The sequence below is a fragment of the Miscanthus floridulus genome, chromosome 4, assembly GCF_019320115.1.
Source record: "Miscanthus floridulus cultivar M001 chromosome 4, ASM1932011v1, whole genome shotgun sequence".
Lineage (NCBI taxonomy): Eukaryota > Viridiplantae > Streptophyta > Magnoliopsida > Poales > Poaceae > Miscanthus > Miscanthus floridulus.
In genome coordinates, this window is record NC_089583.1 from 32,888,979 (window position 1) to 32,894,427 (window position 5,449).

At 48.5% G+C, this 5,449-nt stretch overlaps 1 pseudogene; it reads right to left on the reverse strand.

The window, feature by feature from the left end:
* Positions 1 to 506: 506 nt before the first annotated feature.
* On the reverse strand, positions 507 to 2,475 carry LOC136551278 (uncharacterized; annotated as a pseudogene).
* Between the last annotated feature and the right edge of the window lie 2,974 nt (positions 2,476 to 5,449).

Here is a 5,449-nt window from a genome sequence, read left to right on the forward strand (position 1 = left end):
ATCAGTCGTCTAGTAAAAAGAGAGCATAGTACCCGAGATCCAAGTCGTTCACGGCAAAGAGAAGAATCGCGAAAAAGACTCCGGAGATCCCTGCATCTGCATGCATGCCACCGGCAACCGGCCAGATTCATCCTTTTCTATAGACCAGACCGAGTAACAAATTAACAACCTTTCAATGCACGTGCCAACTGTTTCAAGCGCAAAGGTTTTTTTATTACTTACCAATTTTTTTTTGCATTCAAAATTGTTATGATTACCCATCAAATTGCAGGCAAATTTATTATGACCGTCTCATTTTGTTTTTTCCTTCCCCTATTTGCATTAAAAATTGTCTAATATTAATGTACATTGGGTGTATTATAATTAAGCCATTAAATTTTTTAAGAATTTGTTTTCCATATAAAAGGCAGGTTGCTTCTGTACCAACACTCGTGGTTGCACGAAAGGCAACACAACAGCCTCGCTTTGCTCCGCTGCAGCAACGGCGTACAGCTCTAAAACACGCAGTATATATATTTTACGAGGCTAAAGTTCATCATAAACAAATAAACCAAACTAAGCATGAGGCTCGCAGCAAGTTCGCCAAAACAAAACACAGTACAAACTACTAATTACATTTGCCAACCAGATAGAGATAGGCCTGCTGGCTGGGCACAGAAACAAAAGGCTGCATACAGAGCATCAAATCCCGAAATCCTTAAAACCCTATTTACCATGGTGATGCAACTGCCAATCAAACTAAAACGACATCCCCATAGCAACATGCAGCACGCCTTCATGTACCATCACGAACTATATTTTCTGGCAGTGCTGTACATCACATTCATTGCTGGTACCATCATATTCGGCAAACTGCTCTTGTGAATCATCTCCGCTTGGAACTTCATCCTCAGCTTGTGCAGTCCCACTTCCAAACACAGCTGCAACACAAGACGTACCAAATGCTTTGTCATTGGGGCCCACATCAACATGCGTGTTCACCTACCAATCAAATAAAGTAATAAGCCACAAGAAAAGAAGGTAAAATCTAGTTGAACAACAGGAACAATTATCTTACATTATTGGCCCGGTATATACTTTCAGGCATACCAGGGATGACCACAGGTAGCACGCTGGCCAGCCGAGGATTGCTTGCAGGAGGTGTCGAAGCTATGAGCCTCATCAGTGTTTCCCTTGCGCTTCTCTCGACTAACGATTCTGCTACTGGCAGCAGAGGCTTCAAGCTCGGGAGCAGGGGAACTGCTGAAGTTATAGAAGGCCCACAACTCACTAGATATGACTGCCCCGACGAACACACATCAATGACTGGGACATGCACAATGGGATCAGACATCAATGGCGTGAATGTTGGAACCTGTGAACCATGTAGGGGGAATAAGTGGTGAAGTGGGGAGTGGAAGGTGAATTAATGGGTCATGTAGTATGGAGGGAAGATTAAGGGAAGGGAGATCAGTTGTATCCAGCTTTACAGAAACTGTTGAAGACGGTGGCTGCTCTCTTGCTAGCAGCGAACTCAAAGGTGGTAGGGGCAGCGGATCTACAGATGTAGCTGGCAGATGCAAAGGGGTGACAATGTATTGCAGTAATGATGGGCATGGTGGGCACCAGCAATAGTAAGGCTTAAACTGTTTCTCCAAAGAAACCTCAGGAGCTGGACAAGTGCCAAGGGAGTAAATAGGCGGCAACAAGGGAAATGAAAGAGGCATGTCCAACGGAACTGAGCTAACATTGTTCTTTGAACAATCTGCATCGCACTTCTCACTGGTAGAATCAGGGTTGATTGTCAAAGGATTTGTATCAAGCGGAGCAGTTAACGGGGCCGACCATTCCGCACGGCGCTTCAGTTTGTCCCTCTCAACAACCCTTGCACATGAAGCCCTTGGTACCCCATCTTTAAAAGTGCCAGATCTCGGACTTAGGCTGGCTTGATAGACAGAGCTTGACTTGGTTGCACTAGTAGCCGAGGCACGGAACCTGGAAGTTTTGGAAACAACTGATTGGAGCTGTAAATATTGATCATGTGACCTTGAAGTACTCAGGAAGCCATTAAGTGGTCCCAACGATTTAACATCACCAATACTTGATGCAAGAAGATAAGCATGTAAATGAGTGGCAAAAGCGTCAAGTCGTGAATTGGAGATGCCAGTGAGATCAGAGAGTGTTGGCCTCCCGTCCAAAAGGTTTTTCATCTATGCACACAAAAACAAGAATAAGAATCCTTATCAGTACGTGTATTGCTATAGATAACACCGTTTTATGTTTTGTTTTCATTTCCATGTAGATAACAATTTGGCATAACGCAGTTAAGATAAAGGCAATGTATATTTATACAAACCTTTGTAAGAAGTTCCATTCCATGTTCCTTGGACTTCTCAGCACACCAGTAGTATAATACTTTAGATTCTGATATTCTGATTAGGAAAGAGCGTCCAGAATTATCAGCTGATATTTCTTCAACCACAACCTCTGGAAATTCAAAGCGAGCAAACTTTCCCATTCACAAATCATTTTCTCAGTGGCCTAGTGACAAGTAGATAGCTTTTAATGAACTGAGAACAGACCAAAAAGAACTTACTGGTTCTAAAATGTCCAAGATACGCACATTATATGATCACGACACCATCTGTTGCAAGACATGCACATTTGAGATAAGTCAGTTCAAGAAAAGTGGAAAATAACGGAATAAAGAGCCATCATAATCAATAGCCAAATACTATCATTGACTAATATTCTCATCACTGCAATTTCTGAGATGATTCAAACATTTCACATAGACATACAAGATTGATATAATGCAAGGGAGGACTTGCTGGTTCCTAGTTCAAGACACAGGAGTGAACATCTAAGAAGACGGAGGACCTCTCGCACTAGCAGAAGACCATAATTTATTACCAGTTACACCCGCAGATGATGAACACCAGACGAAGTCGCAGAGAAGTACCTGCAACTCTCAACGAGCAGCACTGAGATCTGGCGAGGGGAACGCCGCACGGCCTGGGGTGGGGCAGCAAGCGCGGCTCCACGTGCCCTCACGAGGGCCGCTGCCACGTGGCCGGGGCTGGGGCGGCGAGCTTGACTCCGGGCTGCCAAGCGAGGTCTCCATGGCGTGGACAGCGAGATCCGCGGCGACAAAAACCCTAGTCGGCCAGATCAGAGCAGGATACGACGCCATGGATCCCGCTGGCCTCAACCAAGTTGTCGTAGATCCCGCCCCCCCTCGACCGAGCTGCCATAGATCTGGCCCCCCTCGACCGAGCCCATCCTGGCGACGCAAATGGAGGTGCCCATGCCAGGATCTAGAAGCAGCCACCATTGGGATCCGCCCGCCACCACCGCCGTCACCCACGCCAGGATCCCACCGCCCTACGCCCTTAGCCGCCGCTTGTGGTTGTGGATTTGAGAAGAGGAAGGAAATGAGAGGAGAGTGGAAGACAGAGAGCGAGGAGAAAGGGAGAGGAGACAGGAGGGAGCGGCGTCGGCGGGTTGGCAGGCTAGCAGGCCGGCGGCGGCGACTAGAGAGATGGGGAAGATGAGAGATACCCGGGAGACGAGAGAGTGATTGCCATCGCGGGGATCCGGACATGCTGGGGCCCCTGGGCGGGCCGACAGGATGGACGCGGGTGTTGGTGAGGAAGACGAAGACAAAGCTAGGCCTCCCGAGCGTGGGGGGTCGTCCGCAGGCGCAACAAGGGCGGAGCAGCAGAGGTGGAGCGAGCGCAGGCCAACACAGGCGATGGGGAAGGGCGGCGTTGTGGGAGGAGGAGGAGCGGCGGAGCGGCGGCGCGACGGAAGGAGCGAGGCAGAAGAGGATTTAGAAGACTGTGCGAGGAAGGTGCGGGTCAATGGGGATGGGGATTTTTTTGGTCCCTGTGTATGTATACGATGGGAGAGGGATAATGCTGATGTGGGTTGGCCAGGCTGGTATGCCTTGGTGGTTCCAGAAGCCGTGATACATGGACGGTGACTGTACATGGAGGACGAAGGTACAGAAGATCGGACGGTTCACGCTTGTGTCCTGTAGATCTACATGGATCCGTGAGAGGGAAGCAAGGAAGCACTGCCAACCCCAACCACCAACCATGCATGCAAAGCAAACAATGCCCCAGCAGCATGCATGCATGCGTAGTCGCATGCGTGCCGACCACCGTACTAATTAGGCACTGGCCATGCATGCCGAGAATCCACCGTCCCTTGCTACGCGCCACCGTCCATTTGCGTGCCACGTACAATCACCAGGGAAGGCCTACTTCATTGAATGCGTCCACCTGTTTGATCTATCCACCGCCGAACGCATGGAGGAAGGCTAGCTGTGACGCGCTTCATCTGAGCCATGGAACTTCTATCTAACGCACCAGCTAAATAAAACGTACGTGGACACTCTGGGAGGCCGCCGATTCGGCGTGCCATATATCTTTAATATGCTAAGTTCATAACATAAGAACTATATGCCAATTCATATGCTATGATCATAACATAAGAACTATACTCTAGTTCATAAGTATGACTATATTGATAAATACAGAACAAGATTTTGTAGAAAAGCTTCATCTTATTCATACCAAGATCTCTCTCCAAGATGTCAAGTCCCCCAAGGTAGCCTGCCTAGCTCCAAATGACTAAGAAAAGTAAAACAGTATGAGTGTGGAATGAGGTAGAGGCTCCAAATGGTGTGTGTGGGAGAGGGGGCTCTCCCCCTCCTCTTATACTAGCTCAACGATGGTTTGGAGATCATATTCCACTAACATCCCGCCGAAACCGCCTTCAGGGGCATTAATTGAACCGCCGCGACGAAGCTGGGCCCGGGTGTTAGCCACAGGGGGCGGCCACCAACTGGGTGCACCTGCCCCCTGGGTGGCGCCTCCCCGCGCCGCCTCGTGTTGTCGGTTACTCCTTTGTCCTGGACCGTATCCCCATGGGTTTTGAGCCCAAATTCGTCGGTTGAGTGGGCCTTCTTCCTATTCCTTTGCGCAAATTCTGTTTTACGCTTTCCTGGATTGCGCCTTTTGTTTTATTTTCCACTGTATTTGTGTATATGTCCTACAAAACAATGTTCTTCCAAATACATGTGGAATTATATTAGTAGTAATGACATATGTGTATAAGTTTGCTTATTTCTTCTGTTTTTAAATCTTGATTGGCAGTCGGATTTGATCGTTATGGACCGCCAACACCACGTACGCGTGCAATAGGGTGCAGCAGAGTCTGGACTCTTCCTGCCTCAACCCTAATGAATTGCCTCCTCAAATACTACAACATTATCTGCACTCATCGACAACCAGATGGCCATGCTCTACTCCAAGTTCCTCACCACCGGCATCGACACCACCTCCACGGGTCTACTGTGGATCATGCTGAGCTTGTAAAGAACCCCGCTGTCCATGATCAGCTCCACGTCGATATCAAGTCCACATGCGGTGACGAGGCAGAAGCGGTCTCGGAGGAGGCCGTG